The following is a 23939-nucleotide window of genomic DNA, read 5'->3' as shown; positions in this document are numbered from 1 at the left end:
CCGCAGTAGTTTCAATTTTGATATTTTTAGGTCAAACCGTTCTTGTCTGTCAGTCATATAATGCAGGTCGATGGTCACTGTCTCAAATCACAAGCACAGAGTCCAAATGAAACAATTCCCCATCGTAAGTACACATTGATGGCCTAAGACACGAAACGAGCGGTTTGTATGAGAAAACGAACAGTATATATATCGTTGTTATCTCTTGAAAACAGCACACGTCCAAATGATCTGACGGCGCGGGCGGGTATAGATATATACATAGATGTCGCCTTGGCTACTGCAGTTCATTGGAACAAAACCGTAGCCAAGGCGACATCTATGTATATATCTATACCCGCCTGCGCCGTCAGATCATTTGGACGTGTGCTGTTTTCAAGAGATAACAACGATATATATACTGTTCGTTTTCTCATACAAACCGCTCGTTTCGTGTCTTAGGCCATCAATGTGTACTTACGATGGGGAATTGTTTCATTTGGACGATGGGGAATTGTTTTAATTTGGACTTTTTGCATGCTCTTTGAGACAGTGAGACAGTAGACCTGCATGAAATGACTGACAGACAAGAACGGTTTGACCTAAAAATATCCAAATTGAAACTACTGCGGAAAAAAAGACACCTACATCTTGGATGCCCTTGAGGTAAGCTAAAACATATCAAAATTTATTTTCAAAGTGAACTATCCCTTTAATGAAGTAGAAATTGCAACGTTACAAATCAGTGTGGTCTTAACGAGGGTAACACGGCTCAGCTTTTATCAATGTCTGTGATTGCTGGCTGGCCTATTTATGAAGGCTTGTTAACAAATATCCTACAAACACAGAAAATGGAGAAAAAAAGGAATCGCAAGCCGAACTGGACTGAGGAGCAAGGTTTGTTGCTGGCCCAGTTGTTGGACATCTCTCCTGCCTCCTCTGTTAGCCATTTTGTGCAGCTGCTTAGGGGAACTCCTAAGCCACTAAAAGTCCTCTTCCCTGCTCTTAGCAGATCTCGCCTTAGGAGCCCTTTTAAGCGCTAGGAATCTTGAGGAATAGCTTTTATATTAACTGGGATTTTCGTGTCACTTTTAGGGGAAATTCTAAGAAAACATCATGACTCTGAGAATTTTCTTAGAATTTGGCCGCTAGGAGCCACTTTTTGCACAAAAATTCTTTAGGGATATGGGCCCTGGGGCCGTATTCACAAAGAATTTTAAGGCTAAAAGTAGCTCCTAACTGGCGAATTTAGGAGCAACTCCTAAAAATAATGGGCATGTCACTCCTAACTTTACGACTCCTAATTTTTTTCACTAACAGTAATTCACGAAGCATTTTAGCCCTAAAAGTAGCATCTAAGCCTGGGACAGCTTAAAAGAAGTCGAGAGGACTCCTAACTCACTAAGACCTATTCACAAACCGCTTTTTGTGGCATTTCAGGTTGCGATGTTTTGAAATGCGTATGCGGCGGCTACAGGAGCTTCCAATCACGAGGGAACAATTTTACATTGTTGGCATAACTAGGGATGCAATAACGCCACCAACAACAACCAAAACTAGGCTACTCATTGCATGTAAACTATTTGTAACGTTTCATTGTGAATGAAATTAAAATGTTCTTCTCTTTGCAAACGTGGGCAGAGGCATATAGTGACAGATTAATTCAATAATGTTGCAAAGATATTGCATCAATCCATGTGTTTCATTAGGATATAGGCTATTTGTTTTGCCTTACTCTTTATTCATTTAGGCTATTTATTCAGTTATTCATCATCTTCCGTCCTTCACACTACTTGTGTAGCACACGCATTCTCAGACCTGTCACCTGTCACTCATCATCGTAGGGGAGAGGTTTGGAATCATTCCCGCGTTACAATCATCAGCCAATCAGGGTGGTCACGTCAGTCAAGCTCGTGCATGAGTAATGACGTCATCCATAGCAGCAAAGACTCACTCTTAGTTTAGGAGTTGTCATTTTTCTTTACTAAGAGTAGGTCTGAAAGGCGTTGTGAATAACTTTTAAGAGAAAACTCCTAGCTAAAATCTTTTAGTGCGATTTAGGAGTACTCCTAGTGGTAAGATAAAATGCTTTGTGAATACGGCCCCTGATCTTGGAAGAGGAGATTTAGGTGGAGAAAATAAGGATTTGATCCCCTGATGACTTTGTAAGTTTGCCCACTTACAAATAAATTAAGGGTCTATAATTTTTATGGTAGGTTTATTTTAACGGATAGAGACAGAATATCAACCAAATAATCCAGAAAAAAACACATTATATAAAGGTTATAAATTGTTCAGCATTTGATCACACTGGTTATGTGCCCATGTGAAACACAGATTAGTCCTGTCACTTTAAGAAAGTACTCCTAATGTCAGCTCATTATGTGTATAAAAGACACCTGTCCACAGATTCTGTATCTTGCATTCCAACCTCTCCACCACCATGGGCAAGACCAAAGAGCTGTCAAAGGACATCAGGAAAATATTGGAGACCCACACAAGGCTGGAATGGGCTGCAAGACCATCAGCAAGAAGCTTGGTGAGAAGGAGACAACTGTTAGTGCCATTATTCGGAAATGGAAGAAATACAAAATATCCATCAATTGCTCTCTGTCTGGAGCTTCATGCAAGATCTGGCCTCATGGGGTAAGGATGATCATGAGAAAGGTGAGGGATCAGCCCAGAACTACACGGGAGGAGCTTGTTAAAGATCTCAAGGCAGTTGGGACAACAGTCATCAAGCAAACCATTGGTAACACCCTACGCCGCAATGGATTGAAATCCTGCCGCACCCGCAAGGTGTCAATGATCAATGTTCAATGTCAGTGAACATCTAATGATTCAGAGAAGGCTTGGAAGAAAGTGCTATGGTCAGATGAGACCAAAATTGAGCTCTTTGGCATCAACTCAACTCGTCGTGTTTGGAGGAATGCTAACCATTACCCCAAAAGCACCATCCCTACAGTCAAGCACGGAGGTGGAAACATTATGCTCTCGGGCTGTTTCTGTTCTGAGGGTCCAGGACGACTTCACCATATTGAGGGGCCGATGGACAGGGCCATGTACCATAAAATCTTGGACGAGAACCTCCTTCGCTCAGCCAGAACACTGAAGATGGGTCGTGGATGGGTCTTCCAGCATGACAAGGACCCAGAACATTTCGCCAAAGCAACAAAGGAATGGCTCAAGAAGTAGCACATTAAGGTCTTGGAGTGGCCTAGCCAGGTGAGAAACATCTACAAGAAACATCTTACCTCTGTGCTTGCCAACAAGGGTTTCTCCAGCAAGTACTAAATGATGTTTTGCTTGGGATCAAATACTTATTTCAGTCACTGAAATGCAAATCAATTTATAACGTTGATATTCTGTCTCTATCCATTAAAATAAACCAACCATAAAATTATTGACCCTTTATTTCTTTGTAAGTGAAGATTTCAAAATCAGCAGGGGATCAAATAATTATGTTCTCCGCTGTATAACAACCTGGACATGGCAAAATGCTTAGAAAAACATTCTAAGCATTTTGCCTTAAGAAAAATATTTGCCTTAAGAAAAACAAATCTTTAAATTATTGCAGCTACTGTATACTAAACTTAGTTTAGTTGTTCTTGTAAAAATATATGCAAAATGTAATGCTTCTTGTTTTTAATGTGACAGGGATCAGTTTTATGAAAGGGTTTAGTGCTCTTTTAGAGCTGTTTCAGGACAACATCTAAGTAATGTATGGTTGGAGCGGGAAATGTGCAGTTGCTAAAACTCATTGGCTAGGTCGTCTTTCATAGTGATATGATGTTTTTATAGTTGGTGTAGGTGAACTGTTATTAAAAGAGTTTTGATTTGTCAAATTGTTCGGAAAATATAGGGTCAGATTAACTAACAGCTGGAATTATGTTCGTACACTAATTTGCCCTGTATAGTAAATCTGGCCCTTAGGTTGATGAATGAATTGGGCCACAGCTAGAAATTGAATTGGCTTTAATTAGAAACAATATTATTTCAGCCCCATGCACATTCACATGCTTGAGCATTGAATCATTACTTGTGTGCTGAGTCCCGTCTCATGGTCACCAATATATTTGACACAATTGCCGTTTATGTTTTGAGGCTTTCCATTTTGTTGGTGTTTTACTACAGAACTGTTATTTAGGAGGACCGTCTAGATCAGGGATGGAAAACTTTAGTCCTGGAGGGCCACTGTCCTACAGAGTTTAGCTCCAACCCTGAAAAAATCACCTGCCTGTAATTTTCTATAATCCTGAGGACCTTGATTAGCTTGTTCAGGTGTGTTTGATTAGGGTTGAAGCTAAACTCTGTAGGACAGTGGCCCTCCAGGACCAAAGTTGCCCATCCCTGGTTTAGATGGAAGCTCTCCTTCCTGGCACTATAAAATTGTGGATATATGGATAAAATACTCCAAATATTTGTAAAAGTTGTTGTATAGCCCCAGTTAAAGAGCTAGACCGCAGTCCAAATATCCTCATTCAGCAGCATGCCAATAGCAGTTTGCCACAAGTATGGACTAACCTGTCTACTTTAAATCCTCACAGAACATGTTAAGACATGTGAAATTACTATTGTGTAGGATGAGGAGGAGAAGAATTACAACAGCAAGTTCAGGTATGTTGTCGATGTGCACAAAAAAAGAAGTGTTTGCACAAATTATTAGTGATGGTAATTGTACATTATTATAAACACCATAATTACTAAGGCCCAGCAGGCTGTTTTATTGATAAGGAATTAGCCAGACGATATGAGATACCACTAATTCTGAATGAATCTCCTTTGGCAGCGGCAGCTGGACGCCCCCTGAGGACCAGCCATGATAAAAGAGCTCAAAGTCTTGTACAAGCAAGCTACATGGTTGCTTCGGCACATACGTTTTTATCTCTTGTTTGCTTTTGTTAGCGCTATACAACAAAACGCTATAGGTTTTGTTACATCCAGGCAGGAGAGAACTGAGACATGAATCTTAATGCAGCAGTTTTATTAAATAAACAAGATAATTTCAATGGCAGCAACAAACACAAACGCAACAAAGACAATAGTTGACCATGAACAGAACAAACTCTGGAGTATAAGTGCACAGGATATTGATAAACTGAACTAGACACAGGTGAGTCTGGGAGACTGGAGACCAAGGCGGAACTGGAGGACTGGAGAACAACGGTGAAACCGCTGGATCAGAGGGACAAGGTAGAGTTGGATTATACGAGGACTGAGAAACCTGGAATCTTATGACCTGGAAACCAATCAAGCTCAGCCATCTTGAAGGACATCTCAGTTCTCTAATTGCACCACGAGGAATGAGGAACGAGAAGTGATGAACGAGGAGGTGAGGAACGAGGAGGCGAAGAACGAGGAGGCGAGGAACGAGGAACGAGAAGTGATGAACGAGGAGGTGAGGAACGAGGAGGCGAAGAACGAGGAGGCGAGGAACGAGGAGGTGAGGAATGAGGAGTGAGGAACTAGGAGTGAGGAACGCGGAGTGAGAAACGAGGATGCAAGGAACAAGGAATGAGTAACGAGGAGACGTGGAGTGAGGAACGAGGAGGAGAGGAAGAACGAGGAGTGAGGAACGAGGAGGCGAAGAACGAGGAGGCGAGGAACGAGGAGTGAGGAACGAGGAGGCGAAGAACGAGGAGTGAGGAACGAGGAGGCGAGGAACGAGGAGTGAGGAATGAGGAGTGAAAAACGAGGAGGCGAGGAACAAGGAGTGAGTAACGAGGAGACGTGGAGTGAGGAACGAGGAGGAGAGGAAGAACGAGGAGTGAGGAACGAGGATGAGGAACGAGGAGGTGAGGAACAAGGAGGCGAGGAACGAGGAGGTGAGGAACGAGGAGTGAGGAACGAGGAGGTGAGGAACGAGGAGTGAGGAACGAGGAGTGAGGAACGAGGAGGCGAGGAACGAGGAGTGAGGAATGAGGAGTGAAAAACGAGGAGGCGAGGAACAAGGAGTGAGTAACGAGGAGACGTGGAGTGAGGAACGAGGAGGAGAGGAAGAACGAGGAGTGAGGAACGAGGAGTGAGGAACAAGGATTAGGAACGAGGAGTGAGGAACGAGGAGTGAGGAACGAGGATTAGGAACGAGGAGGCGAAGAACGAGGAGGCTGGGAACGAGGAATGAGGAACGAGGAGTGATGAACGAGGAGTGATGAACGAGGAGGTGAGGAACGAGGAGGCGAGGAACGAGGAGGTGAGGAATGAGGAGTGAGGAATTAGGAGTGAGGAACGAGGAGTGAGAAACGAGGATGCGAGGAACAAGGAATGAGTAACGAGGAGACGTGGAGTGAGGAACGAGGAGGAGAGGAAGAACGAGGAGTGAGGAACGAGGATGAGGAACGAGGAGTGAGGAACGAGGAGGTGAAGAACGAGGAGGCGAGGAACGAGGAGTGAGGAACGAGGAGGCGAAGAACGAGGAGTGAGGAACAAGGAGGCGAGGAACGAGGAGTGAGGAATGAGGAGTGAAAAACGAGGAGGCGAGGAACAAGGAGTGAGTAACGAGGAGACGTGGAGTGAGGAACGAGGAGGAGAGGAAGAACGAGGAGTGAGGAACGAGGAGTGAGGAACGAGGAGGTGAGGAACGAGGAGTGAGGAACGAGGAGGCGAGGAACGAGGAGTGAGGAATGAGGAGTGAAAAACGAGGAGGCGAGGAACAAGGAGTGAGTAACGAGGAGACGTGGAGTGAGGAACGAGGAGGAGAGGAAGAGCGAGGAGTGAGGAACGAGGAGTGAGGAACGAGGATTAGGAACGAGGAGTGAGGAACGAGGAGGCGAAGAACGAGGAGGCGAGGAACGAGGAGGTGAGGAACGAGGAGTGAGGAACGAGGAGTGAGGAACGAGGAGTGAGAAACGAGGAGGCGAGGAACAAGGAGTGAGTAACGAGGAGACGTGGAGTGAGGAACGAGGATGAGGAACGAGGAGGAGAGGAAGAACGAGGAGTGAGGAACGAGGAGGCGAGGAACGAGGAGTGAGGAAGCTTCGGAGTAGCGATGAGCGAGGATGCACAGGTGTAGTGTATCCTATGAGGAAGTCTTTCTTGACGAGAAACCTGACGCACATATGAATTATCCTCCCCCTTCACATCTGTCACAATAATTAAAATGTATGCTTTACCTTTGTTTAAATAAACCATATATCTCACATATATCAACAGGGCATCTTGCTTTATCTTTATTTTTTATTAATTTCTTAAATAACCAAACTTTAACAACATAAGGGCAGATCCTTTGAGCGCAGCTGATGACACAGTGAAGTGACACTCGAGTGATCAAGAATATTCCAATATACAAATAAGCTTTCCTTCGATTCCTCCGTCCTCATTTTCTGTTCCTTGCAGCCTTCCCCTTGCATCCCACAGGAGGTGGAGCTGAGACGTGAGGAAAGGAAATGAGGAAAGGAAATGAGGATGCACAAATAAGAATTGAGAAGCATCCCTGGGCTTGTAAATTTGAGGTGGAGACAACGGTTCGAAATTCTGAGGCCACTACTCCGAAAACAATGGTGGATCAGTGTGACCAAGAGACTGTGTTTGTGTCGGAGGGCTGAGGAGAGCTAGCGGATCAGGAGGATGAAGGGGAGCCAGGGAACTGGATGGAACCAGCGGAGGAGGAAGAGCTTCCAATGAGCCGGGTGGGACTGCTAGGGAAGGAAAGAGCCCAGGGGTGGGAGCATGGGTGGGAGTTCACTCCAGGGTATCCAGGTCAGTAAGTGCTCACTTATTATAAGTCCGTGGCAGGCATATGCACTGGCTTGGGGTCCATGTCGGGCATATACACAAGCTCAGGATCTGGATCCTCACCTATTGTGAAGGGGGAACTGCAATTGAAAAAAGCCCATTCAATAAAGCTGCAGAAGGACCCTTGAGGACCATCACAAAGGGAGTGCTTTGGATAGTGCCGGTTCCAAATACTCACGAGTTTGGTCCTCGAGGGTCAACATATTTTATTCTCGGTTGGTTATTCTGTTCTGTCCAGACAGGGAGAGAGTTGAGATATGGATCTTAGTGCAGCAGTTTTACTAAACTGCTTAGCTGGACTCAGGGAAGATTGTAGATCCTCCTCTGCCACTGTAAATCTGCTATCCCTCGACCCTCAAAGTACAAAACATACACAAAAGGTTTAACATTGTAACTAAACTGTAGTCAAATGTAATATAGAATATTATGAAATCAATGTTACACATTATTTTAATGTGTCCTTATTACAGTGTAATTATACATGTAAGTACTGAGTAATATTAATGAACAACTTAATTATGTACTTATTATAGGGTTATGGTTAAGATTAGCGTTTGGTTTGGTTTAGGGTTGCATGTAATTATGCATAATTTACTGTTATTACTATAGTAACTACATTTAACGTGTAACAAGGACACTGTCAAATAAAGTGTGACCAAGCTGAAATAGGTGTGCTATAAAGCACAAAAAGTACAGTCCACAAGTAGTTTTTTAAAATAAACACATTTAAGACAATTAAGCACACTTGTTTTGTTTTTTTTCACAGTGTATAAAACACGTTTTAAACTTTCATCATTTAAGTAGATTGTGATCTAATCAAATTATTTGAAAATTGTTTGCTAACATTTGTCTTAAACATACTGGAGCTCACTATATGTTCTTCTAAAATATGGGAAATATGTTGATGTTCTGCACTGTATGTTGTTCTAAAATATACATTTAAATGAATAAATACAGTAACAAGTTTTGAACATGTAACAAAATACAGTATGTTAAATAACACTCAGGCTCTGCACAATGTGCACATTAATTTGCTAGTCTATATGACTTATTAATGCATGAAGACAGCAACACTTAAAGAATCTAATTAGATGTGAAGACTGATGGGAGGAGTATGATCACACCAAAGGAAACGTGAAGTCACGGAAGGAGAAACCATAGAAGTGCTGCATTATTGAAGAACAATGCTGAGTGGAAGATAAAGGTGCACAGCGAGTAAGAGGAAAGACAAGCAGGTCAGAGAGCTGGATGGACACTCAAAATCAGGTAAGTGTCCTTTACAAATACTCCTAATTAGATTGATGTGCACAAATAAATGTATAATATTGCGAAATTTTATTCCTCTGAGTGCTTTACATCTGCTTGCATATGCATTTTAAACAAGTCTGGATAAATATTAATGTGCAGGTCTCTAAAAAAACATAATTTCACTGATGTTTTTTAATGAAGCGAACACATGACACCTGTCAATCAGAGATGATCAAACATTACAATCATTAATGTACATGCCCACAGATAATGCGCTCTTTATGCACACCTGAGAGGGAGGACGTGGTAAATAACCTGCAGTCAGGTGGAGTTACACTGGTGTCGGGTTCCCTCATGACAGGCTTCATAGTGTTTACAGACTACTTCAGCTTTTATTTATTTATATAGCACATTTAATAACAACATTGTTGCCCAAAGTGCTTCACAGTTATAATTAAAACATACATGTGTAAAAACATTTACCATGTCTATAGCAAATGAAGGCATGACTACACACTCTTAGACATACACCCTCTCACAACTGTATATGAGATCAGTATAGGAGAGAGAGAGAGAGAGAGAGAGAGAGAGAGAGAGAGAGAGAGAGAATAAGTTATTACTTCAATGAACCCTTAACTAAAAGCTAAGTTAAAAAGATAAGTTTTCAACTGAGACTAAATCCCCACATGCTTTCCTTTTTTAACCCATTTAAAAACAGCATTAATCCTACATTTGAGACAACATGCATTTAAATCAAAGTTCATTTCAGTTTCTTTGTTTGCCAGAGCACTTTAGATAAGAACATGGAGCCAGATTTCTGGACAGATGAGCAGACGGAGCAAACAGAACAGAGGTAAAGCTGTTATTTCCCTCTCGTCCTCTCTGTCAGGGTTTTATGCAGCACCAAGGGTCAATAAACATTTATTTTCAGTTAAAAAAATCAGTTAGTTTTTGATTAGTTTTTTTCAGGACTGCTGATAGTCTGTTTTGGCTTTAATGTTTTTGGTGTAGATGTCCCAGACACCAACATAGTGTCGGCCCAGATCCGGCCCACATCTCGCACGCATTGAATCCAATTCTATACAATTGTGCAATTTTTTTTCCACTCTTAAATTATTCTAACATATGGGTCAATGACGTATAAGGATTTTCGACAGGCCAATTTTAAAATACTAAAAATAATATTATCTGTTGCAATTGTTCAAACATTAAGGATGTTGTGTACACCTAAATTCATTTTAAAAATTTAATTTAAGTGATTTTAGTGTTTTTTCATCTAGATTAATTGTCCGTAGCCTTAAAAAATGTCATGTGGTGCGACCGTGATTTATCTTAAAATGTATTAATTTCCTTAACATGCTTAAACATTATTTTACAAGTTCTTAGTAATTAAAGTGTTTAGAAACCAAGTATTTGCATTTCTTTTGAGTTTTTGTAAAAAATGATCTCATTTTTTGTTCTATAATTTCTGAGTTGCCTTCTTAAATCTAGTTAAGACTTATTTTTCCTGTAAATCACATAAAACTGATGTTTTAAACATATAATTTACTAAAGCATACTGTATCTGTGATTCATATTTCAGCCACATAAATAAGATATTTTATTTTAAATTTAATACAGTGATTGCTTTTATTGGTTGCACCACATGATAAGTGGTCGCTCCAAATGACACGAAGACCTTATATAGTTAAAAAATCTATTTAAAGAGATCAATGAACAATACATTTTATAACAAAAAATTGATTTAAACCAGATTTTATACACATTTCACAGAATTTTCCTGAACATAAACATTTAATAAACTTTTTTTTTATAAAAATCACATCACAAACACAAGTGCACCATTTAATTTAACTTGACTTAGAATTTCTTTCTAACAAATAATAATGTTATAGATATAAATTATTTCATAAAAGTATTGTATACAGTTAACATTTGGGGTCAATAGTTTTTTTAAGTAATTAATATTTTTATTAATCAAGGACACATTCAGTGTCACATTCAGGCGCAGGCTATAATGTTACGAAAGATTTTATTAGATTTTGAACTTTCTTTTCATCAAATAATCCTGACATAAAATGTATCACAGTTTCCACAAAAATATGAACATTGATAATAATCAGAACTGTTTCTTGAGCAGCAAATCGCAGTCGCACAGGGTATATGTGGCAATAGCCAAGAATACATTGTATGGGTCAAAATTATCGATTTTTTCTTTTTTTTTCCAAAAATCATTAGGATATTAAATAAAGATGTTTTATATTTTGTAAATGTCCTACCATAAATTTATAAACATTTAGTTTTGTGAGTGAATATAGCAATATCGCAAACATAAATGGACAACTTTAAAGGCGATTTTCTCAATGTTTCGATTTTGTAGCACCCTCAGACTCCAGATTTTCAGTTGTATCGGCCAAATATGGTTCTATCTTAAATCATACATCAATAAAAAGCTTATTTATTCAGCTTTCATATGATGTATAAATCTCAATTTCAAAAAATTGACCCATATGACATAGACCCATTGAGTGGTTTTGTGGTCTAGGGTTACATATTAGAATTATTTCTGAAGGATCATGTGACACTGAAGACTAGAGTAATGATGCTGAAAATTCAGCTTTGATCACAGGAATAAATTACAGTTTACTATATATTCACATAGAAAACAGATATTTTAAACTGTAACAATATTTCACTCTTCTCCTATCAAGGTACTCCGCTCTTGCTGCAGGGTCAGATTTTTTTCGCTTGGCAGGCAGTGGCATCTGGTAAAATAGATTAAAATAGTTTTAAATAAATAAATAGGCAATAATAAATACACTACAAATAAATGCAGTATTACTAAACTGAAATTACATGCTCTAATTTTTTTTTTTTTTTTTTGCATTTTTCTCATATTGTACAAAGAGTGAACATAAACTGTCTGAAATATATTAAAAAAAATCCCAAATTGCATAAAAATCTATTCCAAATGATACTAAAGTAAAATACTTTTTTTATATAAACCGTCGATTGAATATAAAAGCATAAAACTGCCAATCTAGGACATATATCTATCATTGAAAACAGTCTGCAGTGGTCGCACCACATGATATTTGGTCGCACCATATGATATTTTCAAATTCAGTCATAATTTACAGGCACAGAATTGGCCACCTAAACAAAACAAGCTAGCTTGCCAAAAAAGGTCACTATGAAATTTATAATAAAAATATATATTTGTAGAAATAACTTTAATATTACATTTTTTGTAATATGACATCCAAATGTGGCAACTACATACCAACCATTTCAAAGGTTTATTTATTTTTTTCCAATTTGAGAGAATTACAAACCTGCTTGCTGCTTCCATGGGTCCTTGGGAAATTGGTTTATGATGTAACTTCCTGTGTTTGAATAGTTTTCAACATATAAGTCCCAAAATGGTAGTTCTTTGATGGTCACACCACATGATATTTCATAAAATGGACATCATCGGACAAAGTTTGTTTGTATATTATGATGGAAATATAAATGCAAATGCTTTGAAATTTTTTAAAGGATTACAAAACATTTTGGAAATAATGCCAAATAGTGCAGAATATAAATTTGAATAAATTCAGAGTAATTTCAAAGATGTTTTCAAAACAGAAGTTATGGTCGGACGGTCGCACCACATGATGTTTTGACACTTTAAATAACAACAAAAAAATACAAATAAGTACAGGTTTTTGAAAAGTTAAAGTGAGTACATACATGGGAGAGGTACTACAAATATGCAGTATCTTTTTAGGCATTTAAACCCATTTTTGCCTGAAAAAATGCAATCGGACAGAAAATTTAGGCGTCACGTCATTGACCCATATATATTGTTTGTCTTGTGTATTGTATATTATTGAAACGGTGAGTATTTGAATGGTTTATTTATCTTCACAGATGGGCTATTCAATTCCATTGTGACATTTTTTTGTTTTTAAGAAGTTAAGATTATGTTGTAACGGTCTCGTTCTGTTTTGGTTTGGTTTTCCTTGTGTTCCCTGTGCTGCTTTTCCTGAGTGCTGTTTGCTAGTTTGTTTCTCAGTGGATTACGTTCACCTGTTGTTCATTTAGTTATCTATGTGTATTTATACCCTGTTCATTGTTCCATGTCGTCTTTCTATTATGTGGATGATTTTTATATTATTTCTTTTATTTGTTCTTCTACGTATTCCCTTTTTTGATGTAATTTTTTTATGTCTATCTTTGTGCTTTCATTGCAACCACCCATATGTGACAGATATATGAATCACCTTCTTTTTTTTTTCTTTTTTTTATGAGAGCTTGTCAAGACATACTTTGAATTTGACAAAGACTTGTTTGAAAGGCTAAAAATGTGTTAAAAAAAATAGTAATTTGAAGGTGGGTTTGAAAATGAGCCTAAAGCCTGACAGACAGATGGTCCAGCTGAAGAGCTTCTGGTTTTAGAGCAGTTTGACACACAGTGTCATTAATATTTCTGGTGCAATCAAACAACTAAACGCATTAAATATACCTGCAAAATACACCTGAACACATTAAATAAACCTGAACACATTTGGCCTGTACCTGCAAAATAACAATAAAGCTGTCATGGTTCTGTTAGTTTGGACTCCTTGTGTTTCTTCACAGAGTTAGTCGTTTGTTGTCTTGGTTACTCATTATGTTCAGCTGTGCACTAATTATCCTCATTATCACATGTACTTAAGTTATGTTGTATTTGTGTTTTATTGTTCGGATTATACATGTGGTTGTTCAGTTTGTCTGTGATTGCCTGTTTACTTTGACCTTCATCTTCATCGTTGTGTGCATCTACAACCACCGACCGTGACGTGATATTATCTTACACAATTTATACTGATACCCCTATTCTAAAGCTTAGCAGGACAATTATGATGAAAATTATACTTCATTATATTAGTAAAACTTTAACATTGTGATAATTGTGGTGGAACAAAAAACTAATTCTATGGTGATTCAGCTATAGTTTGTGCGATACAGATCTTCATTTTCTTACAGGTCATCGTGTTTACTTCCACCGGAGAGCTCTCATTACGTTCAGAAGACAGAAGAACCGTCTGCAGTTACACCGTATGAGCAGCAAACAAAAGCAGAGGACCAAAGATGTTTGCTAGAAGCGGTAAATGCGCGCCAACATTAATAAAGTAATAAAGTATAATTTTACCAGGAAGTTAAAAGTACAGTTGTGTAGCACTAAGAACATTTGTTATAAACTGTCATTTAATTTGCTTAATATTTTCACTGAACTCTTGATCTCATAAAGAGGCATCAAGATATTGTTGAATGGTTGTGTTGTGTAGTTGGCCCGTATAGAACAGGACCTGAAGGAAAGCATTCGAAGAGAGGAGAAGAGACAACAGGAGCTGAACCAAGTTAGACAAGAAGAGAACCGGATCCGCTGGAGAAGTCTGTCATTCCTCTGCCTCAACCAGCGGACAGCGAAGTACGAACTTATTCTCTCCGAAACACATACAACATCGAAAAGCTTTCATGTCCTAATGAATAGTTTGCTGTGGTTTAAGGGATTTAATACCATATACCATCATAAAAGAGTCACCTAAATGACCTAAATTGACATTATCTATTCTCTGTTTCTTTCTAGGCCCTGGGTGACGAGCTACTATAAGAACATACCGATGCACATCTATTGCCTTCCGATAGAGAATGTTGTCCGAAGACAGAACAAGAAGAGGACGAAGAGATGAGGAAATGATGCTATTACAGCCAACAGTTACAAACGTAAAGAAAATCAGAGAATGAAAGGAAAGAAACGCTCATTTTAAAGGGCCATTGAATGTCATTATTATTATTATTATTATTATTATCAGACTAAATGGATGTTGAAACTATTTATAATCTAGTAGTGTATGTGGTATGTGAAAGGGCTTAAATAAGATCCCAGCACTGTTTAAAATACACTAAAATAAGCAGTCATAAATATAGTGTGTAAGGGTGGTTTCTCTACAGTGGTTTTGCCGAATGACTAAAGAAACCTTATCAGCATGATGGTGTAAAACTGTACATTTCTTGTCTAATACACTACCTTTTATACCAGCGATGGAAATAAATTAAATTATAAATTATTATTTTAACGCAGTTAAAATAGCGTTAGAACTTTATAAAGGGAAGAGAGACAGAATCTGCTGCCTTCTTCAATCACTGAAACAGCGGGACATTCGAAAACGCTAAAAGTGCCTTAATGTACTTAAACAAAAGATCAAATTCAGTATACATGATGATGTATACAGATGAGGAGATGAGCCCAGAATATGAACACAATATGCTAAATGGTTAAGCATTTTCTTTATAATGGTTTTCTATGAATTTATGTATTTGAATTGCATATAAAATTTCCATCTATTTGGATTACATAGTTTTAACATAAACCAATTAATAATCTGAATGTGATTCATATTTTTCAGTCATATATAAATGAAACAGATAAGATTTATGTCATTGTATTAATAAACTGACTGTGATTCATATTTGTCAGTCATACGTAAATGAAACGGGTACGATTTATGTAATAGTACACAGAAAAACGCCCATGTTAAATTAATACTGCTCAGTGTTCATATGTGTGCACACCTCTAAACTAATTAAACCCTAAACCAACTTTTTTTAGTTAATGATCTGTAAGAATGGGGCTTTATTAGTGCTGTTCATTGATTCAAGTAACTTTTTTGACATTTGGGTATAAAGTGTTTTAGTTCTACAATATATGGTGTAAAAACGTCTGAGTGCTGCCCTCTTCAGGTTGAACGGTGGGGACTGCAGTCGATTTGTAATATTGGATGTTTGCGGTGGTACGTGACGTAAGCAGGTTCCAGTTCACCACGTCCTTGGCAGTATAAAAACATCTTGTTTCGTCAAAACCACTGCACTGTAGCGAGTCAGGAGTTGGAATTGTGAGTATTGAAAACGATCAGGATAGAGTATTTTAGCATTTATTTAGCATAGCATTTATATAGTTATTTAGAATATTTTGTGTAGCCTAGGTAGTTAATTAGCATAGTTGTTAGTGTAGTATTGTTAGAAGCATAGTTAGTTAGTAGCATAGTATTGCATCAGTTAGGATAGCTTCAAGTTAGCGTAGATTTATCTGTATTTAGTACAGTGGTCAGGATGGTAACGCATTAGAGGTGGAAATGGGCTTCTCCACACAGCTCGTGCTGAAAAGCGACGTAGTGCCAAACGCTACTCCTCCTGCATGGACTCCACCACCGCAGCGGCATCTTGATGTGAGTGATCATATATATTTTGATCACAATTTATGGTTAGGCTAAAGTTAATCATCTGGGGTCGACAAACGCGCCGGCGCATTTTGCTGGATTTTTTCACATAGCGGCAAACTATGAATATGCCCACAGAGAGCGCGCGCTATTGACATCAACTCGAGAAAACTCATCAGATTCATGTACTTTTTGAGCCAGCGGCTCGAATTGATATGGCTCTGGCCCTGTGTCCACAAACAATTCACCCTCCTCCACTTCAGGTGAAGGTGGGGGAGAAAAGTCCTCGACTTCAAATGAGCTCTGAACACCTGCTGTTAAAAAGCAGAATCACTGAAGGAAAGAGAAATGCAAGAACTACAACTGATTTCAGTCACAGCCTAAGATGAAATCAACTGAAGAGAAAAGAAGACATTAAACCTGTGAAGATCTCAGCAGAGGAGGATTAAACAACTGACAGACTGACATTATTTCATTTCCGTTTTAATGAAATCATTAGTTGTATTTTAAGTCACCATTATGGTGATCAGTGTTTGCTTTAGTTGGGCCCTTGACTCTTTAATATTAAATTTTCTCTGGCTGCTGTAATTGTGTGTTTATAAAGCACATTTGTTGTAGCAAAAAAGCCAAGAGAAAATGAGATCAGGTGATATTGGCTGTTTATTGATGATGACGATGACGTCATCATCATGTAATTGCCTTATTCCCTGATCTTATTCAGCGTCTAATGCTTTGAATATATAGGACATTTTTTTAATATTGTTTTATTCATAAGAAGCCATTTGATTCTACAGCATGAGATCTAGCAGTGTTGTTTATCCAATAATACACTCACCTAAAGGATTATTAGGAACACCATACTAATACTGTGTTTGACCCCCTTTCGCCTTCAGAACTGCCTTAATTCTACGTGGCATTGATTCAACAAGGTGTTGAAAGCATTCTTTAGAAATGTTGGCCCATATTGATAGGATAGCATCTTGCAGTTGATGGAGATTTGTGGGATGCACATCCAGGGCACGAAGCTCCCGTTCCACCACATCCCAAAGATGCTCTATTGGGTTGAGATCTGGTGACTGTGGGGGCCATTTTAGTACAGTGAACTCATTGTCATGTTCAAGAAACCAATTTGAAATGATTGGAGCTTTGTGACATGGTGCATTATCCTGCTGGAAGTAGCCATCAGAGGATGGGTACATGGTGGTCATAAAGGGATGGACATGGTCAGAAACAATGCTAGGCTGTGGCATTTAAGCGATGCCCAATTGGCACTAAGGGGCCTAAAGTGTGCCAAGAAAACATCCCCCACACCATTACACCACCACCACCAGCCTGCACAGTGGTAACAAGGCATGATGGATCCATGTTCTCATTCTGGTTACGCCAAATTCTGACTCTACCATCTGAATGTCTCAACAGAAATCGAGACTCATCAGACCAGGCAACATTTTTCCAGTCTTCAACTGTCCACTGTTGGTGAGCTTGTGCAAATTGTAGCCTCTTTTTCCTATTTGTAGTGGAGATGAGTGGTACCCGGTGGGGTCTTCTGCTGTTGTATCCCATCCGCCTCAAGGTTGTGCGTGTTGTGGCTTCACAAATGCTTTGCTGCATACCTCGGTTGTAACGAGTGGTTATTTCAGTCAAAGTTGCTCTTCTATCAGCTTGAATCAGTCGGCCCATTCTCCTCTGACCTCTAGCATCAACAAGGCATTTTCGCCCACAGGACTGCCGCATACTGGATGTTTTTCCCTTTTCACACCATTCTTTGTAAACCCTAGAAATGGTTGTGCGTGAAAATCCCAGTAACTGAGCAGATTGTGAAATACTCAGACCGGCCCGTCTGGCACCAACAACCATGCCACGCTCAAAATTGCTTAAATCACCTTTCTTTCCCATTCTGACATTCAGTTTGGAGTTCAGGAGATTGTCTTGACCAGGACCACATCCCTAAATGCATTGAAGCAACTGCCATGTGATTGGTTGATTAGATAATTGCATTAATGAGAAACTGAACAGGTGTTCCTAATAATCCTTTAGGTGAGTGTATATTTAATATATATAAAAATATTTAGTGCATAAAAACCTTTTTTCTGTGTACTATTACATAAATCTTATCTGTTTCATTTATATATGACTGAAAAATATGAATCACATTCAGATTATTAATTGGTTTATGTTAAAACTATGTAATCCAAATAGATGGAAATTTTATCCATCTATTCATCATGTTGGAAAGGTCACAAAAAATAAAAAAAGTATTATAATAATAAATTAAAACAAAGATGTCGGACGATTAAATAGCCAATAAATAAGAGATTTTATTTTCTTGCATCATTCCAGCAAAAACAAGCAGACAATTTGTCTAATATTTAACATCAGTTGTTTAGTTTTTCTCAATCAATTTGACGTATTTCTCCAAATGAATATGGTTGCTCTCAAAACAATTAACACAGCAAACTAACCGCACTCTTAAAGCAATGCATTTCATTCTAGTAATGCATTTATCAAAAATAAATAGTAACATAAACACTACAAGTGTGTTCTCTGTTGATTTGATAATAAATTCAGCTGTAGATACATGTTCTTTGTGTTCTTTAATTGTGTTCGTCAAAGTTCTTTAATTACGAGTTTAGTTGTATAACAATGAGTTTTGTTAAAAAAGTAAATAAATAAATGTACTGCAAACATTGAATCAATGAACTTTATTGATCTTGCCTCTTATTTACATTTGGTCATTTCATCAACATCACAGCATGTATTTTCAGGAGTCATGGATCGTGGGGAAAACAGCTGTGAATGCTGGATCCATCCGTGGGCCTCGGCTTCTCCACTGGCCTCTCCTATCGCCTGAAGAAGACTTGCTTTACTGATCACATACTTTCCATCTCCAAGAGGAGAATCCGCTGGAAGGAGCAGCATTCCTGAAATGTGAAATGTGTCTTGCACCAGTGCGGAAAGGTGAAATTGGAAATTGTCCCAAAAAACAACAGAAGTTTGCTCAGTTAGCTCCTGATAACCCTGTAGAAAGTGGATTTTTTGTGTGTGTGTGTGTGTGTTTGGAAAAACGACGCACAAATGATTGTGATTTTTGTTAAACCAATAAAAAAAGCTCCAATTGTTTTTTTCCTGATACATGTATATTAAATGGCCCGTTATCGGCGTTAACGTGAGACTCTTATCGGGCGATAGAAAAAATATCGCCGTTAATCTATTCTCAAAGTTGGGTTGGGAGCTGGGTCTATACTACGCAAGCTATGATGACTTTCACCTTGATATTTTAGCGCGGATGTATACCTACCCGAATTCGGTTCGGTGTTCGGTACACATTTTCAAACCGAACGGTTCGTTGGACCATTTTTCCTGCCGACCAAAATTTCGTTATTTCAAATGTAGGCGGGTCACGCGTGGCAAGTGCACTCATAATGTAAGAGACGCTGGCGCAACAACATTGTCCGACATCAAATGGCAAATGTAATGTAAGCGGAACGAAACTGAGCTACTCGTTATTGTGTGGTTGACGGACCGTTGTTTATCAGTTTGGACCAAAGCATCTTGATCAAGCGACACTACACAGCGCTAAGAGATCCAGTAAATAAATCATTTGAATTCGCTACTTAAGTAATAACATTGCTGCGAGATCTAGTGAGAAACATTCACATTTCTCCATTATTACCTGATCAAACAGTGCGTGGAAGCCAGGAAGAAACATTGTGCCATGAATGAACTATCCAGTGTCCACAGATCTGCAACATTTCCATGGATTTACTGTAGTAACACTAACTGCAACCATGGAAGTTTGGCAGGAATAGTAGGCTAATGCTTTCAAGTAACATTACATTGGTTTTATTTTGACATTATGAATAAAATTGTTGCCCCCAAATGTTAATCTGAACTAAAAATAGACCTTTGTTTATAACTACAATATTAGGCTACATTTCATTTTTTCCAAGGAGCTGTTTGTTTTATATGCTCATAAGAAGAGTCTATTATAGCTCCATCATTGCTCAAAGTAAAAAAAAAAAAAAAAAAATCATACTTTATTATGTTAGTTTTAATAATAATAAAAAAAAAAATCTCTGGCATTTCTTCACAAGTTCTTTTAAATGCCACTATGTATTTAAAAGACACGTGCCCTTTAGTCATTATTTGGGTAGCACACACATATCCTGAATGCCTTCGGCAGAATTCAAATGAGCCATTTTAATCTAGATTAATTCCAAGATTACAGTGAGATTAATCTAGATTAAAAAAATTAATCTATGCCCACCACTAATATTAAAGTTTTAGTTGGCAGCGTGCATGAACTACTTTGAAAACATTCGAGAATTTTATGTTTTGAGAAAATTATGCATGTGAATTGTAGTTTGCATGAAATGAAGGAAAACCTGTTACAACCTGTTTAGGACAATTATAGAGTGTTCAGGTTACTGTGTTAACTGTTCAGAGAACAGGGACCTGAGTTTGGAGAAATGTGTTGGAAAAACTGTAAGCTAAAAACATCAATATACTCAGGCTGAATGTTTTGGATCCAAACACAAGAGGGCAGCAGAGCATCAGTTTCTGTGTTCATCACTGCAAAGTAAGGAAAAGAAAACGTCTGAACAACTAAAACTTTTTAGTTTTTATTTTATTTTGTATCCAGTGCTCAAGTTAGGGAGTGAAAACAGACTTTGCATTTTATGGCATTATCAAAGTTATTATTTTTATTTATTTTTTTACCTAATAAAATATTGACATTGATCAAATAAAAACACAAACAAAAACATTTACCCAATGTGAATTTATCAAATAAATACAACTAAGAACTAAGGGAACAACTAAGAACAACTAAGTCTTCTTATAGGTTTTGTGTAGCATAAATATCATCCTGGTCATAACTCAGAAACATTCTTTCAACCGATCCCTCTTTAGGTGATATCTTGAAGGATTTTCCTTTATTTATTCATATAAGTTCCAGTAATATATCAAGTAGTTTGGTCAAATCTGATATACACACTGACAAGACTAAAACATGTATAAAAGGTTGTTTTCCCTGCAGACAGTTGTACTGATGTACAATCTGGAAAAGTATTCTTCATCAAATCATTAATTACTTGTTCTAAATCAAATGTGATTTACATGCTAAGATGTCCTTGTCCAGTAATTTACATAGAAAATCTAGTCGTCCTTTAAAAACACATATTAGTGAACATAAATCTGCGATTAGGAGATGTGATGTCAATTCGCCAATTGCTAAACATTTTCACGACCATAATCATGAAGTTAAAGATTTAACTTGTATAGGTACTGAATAAGTGAAAAACTCTAGAAAAAACCTTTTACAATGAGAAGCGTACTGGATATATCAATTAAATAGCATGATAGCTTGTCTCCTCTGAGGCTTAATGAAGAATTTTACCTGTCTTGTTTTCTGTCTTGCTTTGTGTTGCGTTTAATCTATTTCTGACGCCACATCAACATTGAAATTATTATTTTTTTGTTTTGTGAAAATGGATGGCAATATGGATTTATGAACGGCTTTTGGCCTGTGTCGGATCATCTCCCAGTTGATTAATTCATTTATTATTATGTTTTGGATTGAAGGTTTTTGTATGTAATGTTATAAATGATTTGTATGTGGTGCAATTAATGTGTTGAATATTTTGTGGTTTTGTTGATACAGTATATTGATGCATGTTGCTGAATATTCGATCGCTTACTTCAAAAGCACTCATTGTTAATGATATGATTTCAGATAATAACCTAGATGTGCTGTGTTTGACAGAAACCTGGCTAAAACCAAACAATTACATTACTTTAAATGAGTCCACCCCGCAAGATTACTGTTATAAACATGAGCCTCGTCTGAAAGCGCAAAGGGGGAGGAGTTGCTGTAATTTATAGTAATATTTTCAAAACCACTAAGAAATCAAGTTTTAAATATAATTCTTTTGAAGTGTTAGTACTTAATGTAAAAATATATAGTATAAATGATAAATCATGTTTGAGATTTGTGCTGGCAACTGTATACAGGCCACCAGGGCACCATACAGACTTTATCAAAGAATTTGCGGACTTTCTATCAGAATTAATATTGCCTGCAGATAAAGTACTAATTGTTGGTGATTTTAATATACACATCGATAATGAAAAAGATGCATTGGGTTTGGCATTTAAAGACATTCTGAACTCTACTGGAGTTAGACAACACGTGTCAGGACCTACTCATTGTCGTAATCATACTCTAGATCTAATATTATCACATGGAATAGATGTTGATGCCGTTGAAATTCTGCAGCAGAGCGATGACATCTCAGATCATTATCTAGTCTCGTGTAAACTTCATTTAGCCAAGGCTGCAAAGCCGACTCCGTGTTTCAAATATGTTAGACCTATCACTTCTGCCACTAAAGATTGCTTTATCAATAATCTTCCTGATCAGTCTCACCATCTCAGCATCCCAGATGGCTTAGAAGAACTAGATATTACGACAGAAACTTTTAACTCTCTCTTTTCCAGCACTTTAGACACAGTTGCTCCGTTGCGCTTAAAGAAGATTAAAGAAAATAGTCCAACGCCGTGGTACAGCGAGCACACTCGGGCCCTTAAGAGAGCAGCCAGAGAGATGGAGCGCAACTGGAAGAAAACAAAACTAGAGGTATTTCGCATTTCATGGAAAGAGAGCTCGATTGCATACAGAGAGGACTTAAAAGCTGCTAGATCTGCTTATTTTTCAACCCTATTAGAAGAAAATAAACATAAGCCTAGGTATTTATTTGAAACGGTGGCTAAACTAACGAAAAAGAAAGCTTCAAGCCCAGGAGCCGGTTGCACCAACAGAGCTTTACTAAGCCTGGTCCTAACTGCTAAGTAGGTCTTAGTTAAAGGTGGTATCAGCGATTTCAGGCCCAAACATAAATGATCACATTCATCTAATATTTCGCTAGCTGCACGCCCCATAAGCATGCTGTCAAAAAAACGCGTCTCTCTAGAGATCTGCACACAAAAACAGTTGGTATCAACATCACTCAAAACCAAAATAAATAGTTCCAACCAATCATCGACAGGGGCGGGTGTTGTGAGGTTTTCGCGTGCAGCCGTCATAGGCAGCCGTGCACGAGCGCAAAACCTCACAACACCCGCCCCTGTCGATGATTGGTTGGAACTATTTATTTTGGTTTTGAGTGATGTTGATACCAACTGTTTTTGTGTGCAGATCTCTAGAGAGACGCGTTTTTTTGACAGCATGCTTATGGGGCGTGCAGCTAGCGAAATATTAGATGAATGTGATCATTTATGTTTGGGCCTGAAATCGCTGATACCACCTTTAAGACCAGTCTTTAGAGTTGACTTAACGTCAGTTGCACCAATCAAACTTAAGCTTAGGCTTAACTACGCCTGGTCTTAGCGTTGAGCGTTTATGTGAATGACCACGGAACTATACGCTGATTTCACACAGCCGCCATTTTGAAATCGAAAGTGAGGCTCCGGTGGGAAAAACCCCGGAAGTAAAGATAAACAACAATGCCTTTGGACTACCAACCTGAAGCTGCTGCCGCGATTTACACTTTTGGATGTTAATATCCAATATAGGATATGTATATAGTTAATTCCTGCTTCTTTTTTTACTTTCTGAATTATATAAAAAAAATATTTTATTTATAAATGAATTTCGCTGTATATAGTATAAAGTATTAAAGAAATGTATGTACAGTTTTAGAATTGACACAACATCATTAAACACAACAATAC

The sequence above is a fragment of the Scardinius erythrophthalmus genome, assembly GCF_964197995.2.
Source record: "Scardinius erythrophthalmus genome assembly, chromosome: 14".
NCBI classification, from domain to species: Eukaryota; Metazoa; Chordata; class Actinopteri; order Cypriniformes; family Leuciscidae; genus Scardinius; species Scardinius erythrophthalmus.
This window is presented reverse-complemented; position numbering follows the sequence as displayed.